At 35.6% G+C, this 14,675-nt stretch overlaps 1 protein-coding gene and 1 pseudogene across 3 annotated transcripts in view; one reads left to right on the top strand and one right to left on the bottom strand.

Annotated features, from left to right (window-relative positions):
* LIN28B (lin-28 RNA binding posttranscriptional regulator B) overlaps positions 1–14,675 on the top strand; it is a 118,130-nt gene that overhangs the window by 93,285 nt on the left and 10,170 nt on the right. The gene's annotated exons all lie outside the window — the stretch shown is intronic.
* LOC109449049 (transmembrane protein 230 pseudogene) lies at positions 12,611–12,942 on the bottom strand (annotated as a pseudogene).

Genomic DNA, 14,675 nt, shown 5'->3' with positions numbered 1-14,675 from the left:
AATGTGGTTCTATTTTGTTTTTGTGTTTAGTACTAGGGTGTGGCCCCTCCTCTAAGGTATGGTCCTTCCTTATTTGTAAGGTATATAAGCTTGCTGGGATCTTAACTGAATGCCCAAGATGCTGGACTCAGAATCTAATGTGGTCTCTCCACCTTGGCTGAGAACTCTGCAGTTTCCCAGAACTGTGTGACATTTGGGTATCTGCTTATCTCTCCATCAAACAACAACAGTCTCTTTCTGCTGTGTTTTGCAGTCTCTGTATATGGGGGTAGGGAGGTTCTCTTTTGTACAGATCTCTGCTCTCTAGTAGTCTGTCCCACGAATTGTTTCATGAACCCTGAGCTCAATCTATACCTCTTTAGCTCACTGACACCACTGTACTATGCTGGGGTTCCATCTTCTTCACCCTCATTTCCCAAAAGTCTACTCAGGCACAAAGCCAGATTAAACATGGTGCTTACTTTAACTGGTCCTGTTCTATAAAGCATTACAGTTTTGAACTGCCTATTGTCCCGTCCAGTGCTTGTAAACAGTTGCCTCATATATCTTTTCCAGTTTTATAGTTGTTTATTGAGGAAGAGTAAGTCTAGTAACAGTAAGTCTGTCATCATCAGAAGTCCACTGAACCTATGTATTCTTAATTTTCTTGGTAACACAAAGATACAGAATCCATATTTTAAAAATTACATCTAGAAATTATTTATTTGAGGGTTACAAGTTATTCTTTAGCCTAACTGTGATCCTGTCTCCAGAAACAATTTCTTTATAACTTCTTGCATAATTTTTTGTTTTCCAATCCACAACTATTCTCCATCAGCTATTAAAGGATATGGCTTCCAGGGTTTTTTTATATACTTGACACTGAATTTATGTCTCAGCATGTGGTGGAATACATAGTAGGTTTTCTGCTGTACTTCATCACTATCATCTACCATGTTACAACATGGGGAATTAATTGGATACTGCATTTATGAAGTAGGTCTAGCTCATTTGAAAAGTAGGTCTAGCTCAGTTGAAGACTGTTGTATTTTTTTTATTTTTTATATGATTGTGTTTTATATTTGTCTGGATATGTTATGCTGCTTCAATTAAGGTGATTTTCCTTTCTCTTGTTATATACAGGTACATTCACACTAATTTTTGTTCTTTTTTTTTTTTTTTTAATTGGGGAATATTGGGAAGCAGTGTGTTTTTCCAGGATGTGAAGTTGTTTTTGCAGTCTAGTTGTGGAGGGCGCAGCTCAGCTCCAAGCTCAAGCTATTGCTTTCAATCTAGTTGTCGCCCATATGGGAATCGAACTGTCAACCTTGTTGTTAAGAGCTCATGCTTAACCCAACTGAGCCATCTAGCCGCCCCAATTTTTATTCTTGTATTCCCCTTTACCTCTTCTTTTTCATTTTCCTGTATTGTTATGGAATGGAATCTCTGAAATCCAAATTTATTTATCATAAACAAGTGATAATTTCATTATGTCTTCTAGTGTGGTTTCATTGCTGCATTTTTAATTGAAAAATGTATTTTTTTACTGTAAATTACTTTTTCTTCTGTGTATTATAGTTAAAGAATATGTGTGTGTGTAGTATAGTGTTTGTGTGTGTGTCGATTATTTTAAATTTCACAATAGATATAGGGGCATTACAAAAATCTTTATTATAAAAAGCAGACATTGGCTTGATGTTGTGAACCATTGCTTTAAACATATCAACACATATTTATTTTATAGTCTATCTTTTCTACCTAATATCTGAAGTCTTTGGGTCTTAGTCTCCTGGCTTTAGTTTATGGTGCCCTATTTGCTTATCTGTTTTATGATTATTTTTTTTAACCTCTCATATTTCTTGGACTTTTATCTATTGTTATTCTTTGGCTCCTGACATGAAAGGTGCTTTTTTCCCAGGGATTTTTATGTGTGTGTGTTTACTTTGTCATGTGCCTGGAGGTTCCAGATAGAACCATTTTATAATAAATTCTCAGCTCATGCCATATCCCCACTTGAGCTGCAACACCATACACGGTCTGGGTTGTGGTTATCTGTTATCAGTTCTCAGGGGAGACTTGTTTTCTTCTTCCTTTTAGCACCATGTTGGGGGTAGAAAAGTTTTTATGCCATCCCTTTCTTCAAGATGAGTTTCTTTTTCACTTACCTTTATATTTTGAGTGTAGTTTTGTGACGGGGCTTCTAGCTCTATGGGGCAGAATCTCTTATTAGACCAAATTTCCAGACAAGTCCTAGGCTTTGTTTCCTGAATCCTCAGCTCCATCATTCCCTTTACAAGGTCAAAGCTTAATGTAACAAGCAAGTGTAGATGTCTCCAGGATGAGAATACGTTTCAATGCTTCTTCACTTACCACCGTAGTTATCTGCCTTCGCTTTATTTTTGACTTCTAAGCATTCCTTACTTTCTTGCCTGATCACTAATGCATTTTGAAAGATGTTTTTAGAATATTTTCTCCATTATTTGTAGTTGTTTTCAGTGGTATGGTCACAGTATTTTTACAGGCTACTTTAAAGAAAATATAATTCATTGATTTTTTTTTTTTCTTTTTCGTATGATTGATTGATTTTTAAAGGTTTTTTTTTTTTTTTGCTAATGTATTTTAAAAGTATTTATGTCATTTTTCTTTCTCTTTTTGTGAATTTCCTGTTCAAGGCTTTTGTCTGTTTTTCTACTGGACTCTACTGATTTTCCAAAAAATATGTAGTGTGCGTTTCTGGAAAAGGCTCCTGCAATCTCTGAGATAGTGAATCACCTTGGTAGACCTGTTTCCTAAAATACGCATGTTTGACTTTAAGGAAGTTAAGTCTGATACTGGCACTGCAGTTCAATTTATTTCCTTAATTAGTGTTTCTTCTTTGTATGTTCTACCTGAGACTTCTTAGTTTGTCCACTCATTAAGTCATATCAAGTAAATTTCCTAGCACAAATTTGATAAAAGGTGAAATAGTACTGTTACACATCATCTTAGCAAAAATTTCTTGTCATAAAATATTGTATGATGATATCCTCCCTGTAGAGTGACTAACTGGACATCACACATTTCCTTTTTGTCCTTAGAAATAGATAGTTCACTCTCCGATTCTTGAGTTTGAGAAAATAGATCTCGGATACTAAAGACTCAATCAGAGATATACCTTATACAATTAATTTCACTACCATCATTAAGAATCTGGAGTGCTGCTATCTGTCTTTTTGTATTTATGTTTTTATTCATCTAATGTTTGGGAAACATCTGTTAGTTTTCTTCTGTTTTCCATTATGGGCAGAAAATGAAATTTTCTGAATTCTCAACTGTGTTTAATGATAAAGGAAAAGGAAAAAAAGCTACAAAAAAAAAATGTGTCTCAGGAAAAAGAAAAAGCCTCCTGGCATCTTCTATATCTTCTGCAATAATCAAACAATACTGTGGGTAGTACAATACAAAAACTGAAGTATAATGAAATAGTGGTGATTTATATTCTATTATTTTTTCATCTTTCTTTCTAGGTGATCACATAATTCCTAAATTCTATTTCTGGTTTTTTATTTTTGTTTTTTTTTTCTGAGAGCCTCAAGTTCAAAATGGTTATTTCCCAATTATTGGAAAATTATTTAATTGTGTAATTAATAGAATATTGTGGAGACACTACAAAGCAACATTAAACAGCTTAAGTTCTCTGTCAATAGTTTTGAACTCCAAGATGCGTGAGGCAATTGAGTAGTAATTTATATAATCTCGATTCCAGATGATCATGAGTATATTGACACTTCGGGTTACGAAATTAGAGAAGATTTAGAATACTGAGTCTAAGTACTTGAAATCCTACCCCTTCCTTTTCATCCTCTGAGTTCCTTCTGATCTCACTTGCCTCTCCTCCCAACTGGGACTGACTCATTTCAATAATGCTTTTATAAGCAAAGTAGTCCCCCTCACCCTCTTCTCCTTACCCAGTATCCACCTTGCCAACACCAATTCGAGATAAATTTGGGTCTCTTCTACCTCCCATTGATCACTAGCTGGCAAATATTTCTTGGAGAAAGTCATAAAACTGGGCTGAGTTGCCCATAATGAGGGTAGAGAGACAACAAGAAAATAGACAGATCAAATGGGAGAGAATCAAGAGAATTCAAGTCCTAGCACCATCTTGAAAATGAGATGGGGAGTTTAATAGAGCTAAAAACAAGAACCAAAGTTTCCTGACCTTGTTTCAATGTTTTCCAGTACAGTGAGTCCAGAAGTAGGCAAACTGAAGGGAAAATTATGTGAAATATGAGAGAAGAGAAAAAGCATTAAGGTGACATGAAGTCTTATAAAGGAAATATACTCCCCTCACCACCACCCCCGTTTTTTTGAGGTATAATTGACATAAATTTTAACATGTTGAAATTGTACATCATGATAATTTGATGTACGTTGTGAAAGAATTCCTCCCATCTAGTTAATTACATATCCATTATCTCACATATTTGTTTGTTTATTTAATGTTTTGGTGAGAACATTTAAGTCCTACTCTCTCAGCAAATTTCAATAATACAATACAGTGTTATCAACTGTATTATCACCACGTTTTACATTAGATCCTCTTTATTTATCATAGAGCTGAAAGTTTATCTTGCAGCCTTTTACCAGCCTCTCCCTAATTTTCCCCAGCCCCCCAGAGCCTGGCAACTACATATCTACTGTTTTTTTGAGTGTGACTTTTTCTTTTCAAATTCCACATATAAGGGAGATAATACAGTACTTTCTTTCTCTGACTTACTTTACTTAGCTTAATGTCTTCAGGGTCCATCCATGTTGTCATAAATGGCAGGATGTCCTTTGTATGGCTGAATAATGTTCCACTGTTTACAGTCATGCACCTCAATGATTTTTTTAGTCAACGACAGATCATATGCTGTGGTTGTCCCATAGGATCATAATGGAGCTGAAAACTTCCTGTCGCCTAGTGACATAATGTAGCACAACACTTTCATTACTCATGTGTTGGTGGTGATGCTGGTATAAACAAACCTGCTGCTCAGTCAGTCATGTAAAAGTACAGCACGTACAATCAGTACATAGTACTTGATAATGATAGTAAACGACTGTGTTACTGGTCTATATATTTACTATACTATGCTTTTTATCGTTATTTTAGAATGTACTCTTTCTAATTCTACGAGGTGTGATAAAGAAAGAATGTTAACAGTAACATGCTCTACAGGCTTGTAGCCTAGGAGCACTAGGCTTGTTCTATAGCCTAGGTGTATTGTAGGCTATATACCATGTAGGTTCATGTTAAGTACATTCTATGATGTTTGTACAATGACGAAAGTGCTTAATGGTGCATTTTTTCAGAATGTATCCTTGTCATTAAGTAACATATGACATCTATCTATATATAATGTATCTCATATTTTCTTTATCCTTTCATCCATCAATATATACTTACATTGTTTCAATGTCTTGGCTCTTGTAAATAACACTGCAGTGAACATGGGGGTGTAGATATCTCTTCAAGATAGTGATTTCATTTCCTTTGGATATGTACCTAGAAGGAAGGAATGCTGGGTCACATGGTAGTTCTATTTTTAATTTTTGAGGAACCTCCATACTGTTTTCCATAGTGGCTGCACCAATTGAAATTCCCACCAACAACACACAAGGGTTTCTTGTTCTCCGTATCCTTGCCAACACTTGCTATCACTTGTCTTTTTTGATGACAGCCATTCGAACAGGTGTGAGATGATATCTATTTATGGTTTTGAGTTGCAGTTCCTTGATTTTAATGATGTTGAGTAACTTTTAATGTACCTGTTGGGCATTTGTATGTTTTTTAGAAAAATATTTAAATTTTCTTATTATTTTAAGCTCCTTTTTAGCACAGTTGGAAGTAATTCCCAGGATTATGAAAGAACAAAATGTTTCAAGGTATAGGAAAAATAAGATCACTGAGAAGAAACACAAAAACTAAAATTGGGTCCAATAACCCTGAGGGTTAAAGTTAGTTGTGCAGTTTATCTTACCTCTTTTCTAGATTCTCTATGCTTAAAGACAAGCAAGGACCATGTCATAATGATGTTTGCATCTCATCTAGTGGTTTCTATGATGCATATTTACTGTATGGAAATTAAGGATAATTATTAAGAAAGGTAACATCATGACTATCATACAGATGTAAAATGAGTAATTGTTAAAGATTTTATTTAATTCAATTAAATGAGGAAAATAGGCAGATGTTATAACCAGTTTAAAAGAGAATCCAAAGAATACATTTGTAGATAAGGAATATTGAAATTAATATGCAAATGAAGGCAAAACTACTGTGTTTTCCCAAAAATAAGACGTAGGCAGACCATCAGCTCTAATGCGTCTTATATTAATTTTTGCTCCAAAAGACGCATTAGAGCTGATGGTCCGGCTAGGTCATATTTTCGGGGAAACACAGTAGCTTTGTCCGCAATGGGTAAGGGAAGTCAGTTGAACCTCCACCTGACAGGACAAAACTGGCCTCTCTCTAGGCATGGCTGTCAGTTACCAGCATCTTAAAGGGTGGTCAAGTACCGCCCGTAGAATCAGAATCGGGGCATCCATAGTGTACGCGCTAGATCTAGACAATGCACAGTTTCCAGTGAAGCACAACTTTTCCCCTATACATATGTTGTATTCAATTAAATTATAAAAATAAAGCATATAAAGACAACGTCACTTTCAGTGTGATACATAAATACCACTTTGCCGTTTGCAGCTATCATTTCAAATATTTATTAGTTTTCCGAAATATATACATTTTTAGAGTAAAAAGATCAAGTATTATCTAAATAAGTTTACCTCCTTTCTCCACACATGGCAAGATATTTTTCAAGACTTTTTTGGTCAGAAAAACATAGACAAAGTATTCAGTGACTTTATTTTGCCTCACTAAGAGAATAAATCAAATTTTTCATGTAAATTTCTACCAGCCAAATTGAAAAGATCACCAAAGGAAATGAAAACTCCATCGTTCAAATACTAAAGGAATTACCTTCAAGATAAGCCAATTTTTGGCTTATAGAATATGCTTGAATAAATTTGTTAATGGGTAACACTTATTAAGAGTATTTGGACATGTGTAAACAATACCATCTCTGTCCAGGAACCTATCTGCTCTTCTCATACCTACACCTTCAGGTTTTACTTCCATCCTTGGCTTGACAGCTGTCTCTTTTTGAATCAGTGGCCATGTGTTTATAGGATCACAGCCTTAAGATGTTCAAATAGGGAAGTAAGATTGCTTAAGGGATCAGTGATCAGAGAAAAGATCTACAAGGATCCCTTAGCAGTTTGACCATCAAGCTTTAGTCGTATAAAAAACTGGATGACATGAAGGGTAGCTGCAACCCGTAAGCGTGGGGGGAAGCAGCCATGGGCCAAGACTACCTTACATGACTGTACTGTAAGCTTTAATTTTCAAAATCAGGCCTATGCAGAAAAGAGAAGATAATATCACAGTTTATGGAGGTTACCCGAACACAGTAGCAATTTTCCTTGTTAAATTTTCACCTACCCACTATGGCAAACAATTGAACTGCTGATTCTTGGCAAAAGGCAATATAGGAGTACAAGTATATAGTCAGTCACAAGAAGACCAATTGGGCTGGAGGGAAAGTGGACAGAGGTCATTTATTTCTCATCTGTACTTCATCATTTTCCTCAGCAGTAGCTGGTGCTGCAATAGGAGATCAAATTTATCGATCGTAAGAAGGCTTTCCTTGGTGATTTCAGTAGAATAGTTTTAACTGCTTCTGAGTCCTGAGTAGCTATAGAAATGGGAGATGGTTTGACACAATCGCCTTTTGCCTCTTGCACATGAATTAATCCTAAGGGTACATTTTAGATAGATCACACCAAGCAGTGTGCTCTAGGACAGTGGGTCCTCTATAAAGCTTTTTATGCTACTCATATAATCTTTATCAAAATGGAAAGCATACGCATAGTTCTTACTAATTCAGTAATACAGTAATAATTCAGTAGTAATATTAAGTTAGCTATCCAACAATAGGGAAGTGTTTTAACACTATTTTCATAGAAACTCAAATACTACCAACGTTGTTACTTGCGTCCAAAGTAACTCAGCCATGGTAACTTCAAAGCTTTGAATAATCCATTTTGCTAAATAATAACAACAGCAACAAAAACAACAACCACTCACTTGGCTAAAACTGGGATAGCATCTTTTAATCAAGCCCTCTTTTGCCTCCAGCTTGCAAACAACCAGTGTGCACTTCTGGAACTGTTATCTAACCTTATTCTGTACCGTTCTTCAGTCTCGCCCTGTACATCTTCACCTTGTACATCTTTCTTTCCTTCAGAATTTCTCATGCTGCCTCTTCCTTCTATGTTTTAACAGAGAGGTATGTGTGACAAAAATATGAGCTAGTCACTTTTTTTTTGCAGTCCTTATCTGTATACCTGGAGATATATATATATATATATATATATATATATATATATATATATATAATATATATAAAATAATTTTATTATGTATTTAAATTCATATAGTTTTGATGTTTACATTCATAGCTCTACATAACAAATTAGTGCTTTGCCTCTCAAATAATCGTGATGAAATTGCTCTTTTAAAGTATCTTGTGCTTCTAGCCAAATGTTTAGTAGTAAAAAGATACCACTTTAGAATGACTTGTGAAATAATGCCAACCATAAAAATAAGGCTGGTTTGCAGAGCCAAAGCCTAAAAGAAATCATGTGATGAGCAAGAGAAAAACATTTATAAAAGTTGACACAAAAGCGGTAGTGGAATTGTATTTCTTCAGGCCAAACCGATGCTTATTTACAACAGATGTCACACCTCTGACACTGGCGAATGTGAAATGGTCTGGTGAAAAGCAAGCAGCCAGTGGGGGTTTAAGTTTTCAGCATGGCTGCTGTCATAGATAAATGAACCAATATTTTCAGATTTCATATTATAATCTGATTCTTCCATCTAAGCAAATACCTAATTTTGACCACTTCATGGTAAGTTAAATATTAAATTGTCTTTCCATATTTGATATCAGCCCTAACCTTCTAAAAATACCCTATACCCAAAGTCAGTATGACCAAATATGGTACATAAACTGACTTTGGCTTCAACAAGGATGAATTTAAACCTGCAGTTTGATAGTTACTAGTTACAACACTGCCACTGCAAAAATGCATGTGGCTTTTATTTGTGTGTGTGTGTGTGTGTGTGTGTGTGTGTGTGTGTGTGTGTGTCCTGACCTGGACTTTCTTCTTAGTTGTGTTGGGATCGTGAAAGCCGTGCTGGCAGAGAGCCCACTGCCTGTGAGATTGGGTTCTATTTCATAACAAACTTCTTTTACTCCCAAGAAATTGGGAAGCATTAAGCTCTCTGTGTTTGAGTACATCTTTCTCCTTGTTTTTTCAACTTTTCCATTAGCAGAACAGATTACCTGTCTGGGATGTTGTTTGTCACCTAAAAGAGAGATAACATTTCTATTTCAAATACAGATTTAACTTATGACCTGAAATTAATTATGATGCTCTTTCTTAAGTTATGGTACAAAGTAGCAGACTCTCAACAAATGGTTTTTGTTCCATGGAATTGCCTCAAAATCTCCCCAGTACTTTTTTATTTTTAATTTTATTGGGGAACATTGGGGAACAGTATGTTTCTCCAGAGCCCATCAGCTCCAAGTCTTTGTCCTTCAATCTCGAGGGCGCAGCTTAGCTGCAAGTCCAGTCACTGTTTTCAATCTTTAGTTGCAGGGGGCGCAGCCCACCATCCCATGTGGAAATCGAACCCGGCCACCCACCTCTACCGAGTACTTTTAAACATAATTGAATGAAATACAAAAATGTCTCGTTTATAATTATACCTGATTAAAATGTCCCTAACATGAAAAACACTCCTTTTGCCCCCATTTCTCCAATGATTTCTCTCCTTTCCCATGTCCTCTTTTTTAAAACTGCTACATGTTCCATCCTTGTTTCTCTTGATAACCTGCCCTGCCATTTACGTATCTGTCCCCCACATTTTCCATCTTCTTGTTTTTATAATATGATGAAAGGTTTGTGAGTAGAGCTATTACTGTAGTTTAGCTGGTTTTCAAGATCCTTTGGTGCACTTCGATCTGGAGTTACAATACAGATGAGGGACCCTGACATTAATCAGAAACTGACCAAAAACCAGTAAACATAAAACAGTCCAAAAAGCAGTCAGGAGACATCGAACACGAAAAAATGTATAACTGTATATATCTTACTATCCAGCTAACTATTCACATACATTTCATTAAGATCTAGTACAAAGTTGTGCATATAGTAGATATTAAATGTTTGTTTTTTTATTTGAATATATGAAGTGATTGCATGGATATTATAAGTAGTTAAATCTACTAACAGGCAAGGTATTTAGTAATGTCTCATCATAGATAATAAAAGAAGTTAGAACAGTAGTTGATAAGTAAAAAGTACCCTTGAACCCAGTACAGATCCCATATTAGTTTAGTAAATGATCTGAAAACAGGTTTGCAGGAAGCATAGAGAATTCACTTCCACTGCCAGCAGTTTTAGTCTGAATTCACGTTAGTTCCATGCCAGAACGGACTGACCTTTACTTACTGTGACCAGAACTAGGCAATATAGAGCCATCTAGACATTTGCTGTTTATCATGCACCAGAACGAACTGAATGGCAATTACAGTGATTTAATTTTGCTTTTCAAAAATAATATTGAAAACCTATCCTTCGGATTGTAGACCATCTATTATGGATTTTCTATTTCTCTAAGTACTGAAAACTGAGCGGTAATTAATTTATATGTGGCACTCTTTTAGATGATACATAGTTTAAATATTAGAGTTTTTAAAAATCCCATGGCTAATAGATTTTATGAAAAGCAGAGATCTTGTTTTTATATTTGTATCCATAAGAAAGTAACTTTCTATTTAAGAGCCAACAGAATAGGCAATTAGTAGAAATGTTTACAGGAATATATCCATACTAAACAAGTATATATATATATATATATATATATATATATATGCTTTCACAAATTATTTTATGCAGGCAACAGAAGATGGAGAATTAAAAGTTATGGGTTCCATAAATGTTGATTGGTAATGATGGCTGAAGTTTAGAGAAAGCAGCAGTTGATTCAAGAGCTGTAAATCATCACCCATTCTGATGACATGAGTACTTACACATTGAACCCATCCTTGATTGATGAACAAAATAAGAATTCAATAATGGCCTCAGAAAAACAAAAACCACTTCTGAAGCTAAACTCAGTACCTTTCTGCAATGTTTTCCTTCCAAAAAAAAAAAAAAGGGCAGGAATTGGTGACAATAAAAGGTTGTAGACTTTTGTGCTGTCACAACCAGAAATTTTATGGAGTCATTTCTAGTTCCCAGTAAGGAACTAAGATACGAACATACATTTTCTTCCCTCTCTTCCTTCCTTTCTTCCTTCCTTCTGTCCCTTCTTCTTTTCTTTCTTTCAAAGTATGAATGACCTGTTGAAACAGTGTTTGGGGAGATTTATTCTGTTTTGAATCACATTGCTTGTGGTTGAGATTATAGAGTAATCTCTTGGTAAGGTTGTCCGTGCTAAAGGGTCAGCTGTGGTTCTCACGAGCTGCATACTCCTATCTCCTGGGAAACATTTAAAAAAGTACGATGCCTGGGGCTCCACCTCAAAGATTCTGACTTAATTGGTCTGGAGTAGGGCCCAGGCATTAGTTTTTAGATTTTGACATATTAATTTCTTTTGAACATAAACCTCTTTTTGCAAGCTAGGAGACAGAATCAAATCAAGGTAGTCTAGTCCTCTAGGGATTCAGGCCAAGTCTTGAGATCTTCAGCATAATAACATAATACAAGGTGCTAACAACAAGGTTATAAATTCTAAATAACAACCGTTTACCTACATTTTTCCTTGGGAAACAGCCAAAAGTCTGATCCTTAAAGGCTAGATATACAGAACAGCTTGACCCAAATCATATGCTGGCCAGCCTACTGGTGAACCAGATCAGAGCTGACCAAGCACTGGTGAACAGAGAAAGTACTTAGTACATTTTGAAAATTTGCTTCGAGGTTTAAAAAATTCCCAGTTGCTGTTAATAAGAAAGCAAGTAAAAATTATTACAGGTGCACCCACACTGATATTTGATTTTGCCAAGGTGTTCCATTAGGACACAAAGTTAGAGTATAGGGGATAAGATACTTATTTTCAAAATAAATTACTTAGTAATAAGGAATTTGACATACTGCATTCTTCCATTTGCCACAAGAACAAACTGACATTGAAGTCTATATAAAGGAAACACTCATCTCTAAAAAGGGTGGTGGTAGCAACCCTTCCCACTACAGAATAACCTCCCGCCTTTCCCTGCAACTAACATTGCTATGCTTTCAAGATAGAGGTTCCTGTGGAAAAACTTGTCGGGAGCTTTTGCCAGGGCCAGGAGGTGAAAACTAGAGCCTGTTCTAATTAGCTAATTGTAAGTTCAATTAACATCTTTAGGAAGGACCCATAAAGCCTGGCCATTGTTTTGGAAAACATCTGCAAACTGCAGAATTCCTTAGCCTTTAGTGTCTTAAAGCTGGGCTCAGTCCCATCTGACTCTTCTCAGGGCTGAGGTGGATGCTAGTCATTGAAGCCTGGAATGTGATGTAGGAGTAACCCTGGTAGCCTTTGGATGCCTGGTAGGCGATACACAGGTGGTAAAATCCTGGCAGGTGCCAATCAAAAACAGCACTGTAGCGAGGGCAATGGCCTTCTGTGGGATTGTAGGAGGGCCTTTCTTAAACTGAAGGTCAATGTAGCCATCATCTGTGCTGGGGGAGGAAGAGCCTTGAGTATTTCACTTTACCACTGGGGATTCCACTAGCCAGGTTGGTACTAGACGGCATCATAACACACTGACTAGCTACAGTCAGAGCCCTGCGCCAGGCCGGCCACGCGCAGGGACAGCTCGCTCCCGGTTGGCCCTCAGGGTATCAGGGCATGCCTCACCTAACTGCCGCCCCACCCCTCCCACCTCACTGGCGTTAGTGTTTTTTTTAAGTTTTTAAGGTGACTCTAGAACTACTGGTATACAGGTTCATTGTCAGATGACTAACAATAATGAAGGTCAAATTAAAAAATGGAAGAAAAGTTTTATAATTGACCTTTTTTCTTTTTTTAATTACACAACTAATATATAGATTCTTTCTTATTAGTTAAAAAGAAACTATATTAAAATTTATGTAGTAAAAATGAAATTCCCCCTTCACCCTAATAACTATTCTCTTCCCCAGATGTAACCACTGCTAATTTACTATTTATCCTTCCAGTAGGTTTTCTGTTCATTTAAAAATGAATATCATTACTTATAATAGTGTATAGTGTTTTTGAAACATAAATGAGATTATACTGTATATATTGTGGTTTGTTTTTTCCACTTAATTTGTCTTGGAGATATTTCCATGTTAATACAAATAGATCTACCTTATTTTAAAAAATGTTCTTTTTTTTTACTTCACTCCTTTTAATACATGCAGTGCTTCTTGGTATGTATGTACTTTCATTTTCACATATTTACAGCTCAGTGGTCAGGAATATGGACTCTGTAGCTAGACTACCTGGGTTTGATTATAAGTATTATTGTTGTTAATATTATTATTGTCATTTATTCTTTCTATTTTTTACCAATATGGGCAACATTCGAGTTAATATCTTAGTACTCAAATCATTGTGCTTCTTTCTCAGTGAATATTCCTGTACGGCAAATTCCTAGAGGTGGATTTGCTGGATCAGAGGGTATGCATATTAATATTTTGAAATATGCTGTCAAATTGCCCTCCAGGAGAGGCAGTTTCAATTGATATTCACTCCAACCAATAGAATCTAGTTGCAGTATTTATTTCAAGGCCTAAATAAATCATTCTCATTACAGTGTGACTTCATGGGCCAACTACAATGTCAGGCTTCTTTATTTTGACTGGAATTTCATTGAGTCAGTTTAATACCTCTTTATAGCATGTCAACCTGAAGTCTGATTTACAGCCTTTAGTGTGGTACCATAAAAGAATGGAAAAATTATTTACTAATTTTTTAGACAAAATTTTTCAACATAGAAAGTAAAGGGAATAGAAATAAAACTGGGCATTGACAGTGAAAAGTCTGGATTGGACTGGTTCCAACCTTTCATCTTATAGATGGAATAGTTCAAAGAGAGAAGCTCCCTTCGTCACAGCATGGTGACAGGGCAGTAACCCAAATCTTAAGAAAAATCTGCTTTAAGTGTGCGTGTGTGTGTGTGTGTGTGTGTGTGTGTGTTGGTATTTTAAATTTAGGATCCTATATATTTTTAGACTTACATATACTAAAATGTACATCAGTATGTTGGCTATAGTGTTTGCAAGTGAAATTTATTATTTTCAATTAAAATTTCCTTCTACGTAATCTGAATGTTAATTTTTTCATCAATACAAGTAGATATTGTATATCTACCTATTTCATAGGGTTTGAGGGAGGACTAATTATATAACACATTAAAAACCTTTTGCACAGTGTCGAACATAGTAAGCTCTCAATAAATTGAAACTGTTATTTCTATTGTCATTTTAATTCTTTTCACAGTATATTCTGCCCACCTGTGTATAGGTTATTTTATTTTTAGCATGAATTAATGTAATTGATGGAGATACTGGCTTCTATATCTCAGAAG

Source organism: Rhinolophus sinicus, chromosome 2 (genome assembly GCF_057876585.1).
Source record: "Rhinolophus sinicus isolate RSI-liver-muscle chromosome 2, RSI-T2T, whole genome shotgun sequence".
Classification (NCBI taxonomy): Eukaryota; Metazoa; Chordata; class Mammalia; order Chiroptera; family Rhinolophidae; genus Rhinolophus; species Rhinolophus sinicus.
The sequence above is the reverse complement of the archived record's forward strand: the minus strand, read 5'-3'. Positions and strand labels throughout refer to the sequence as shown.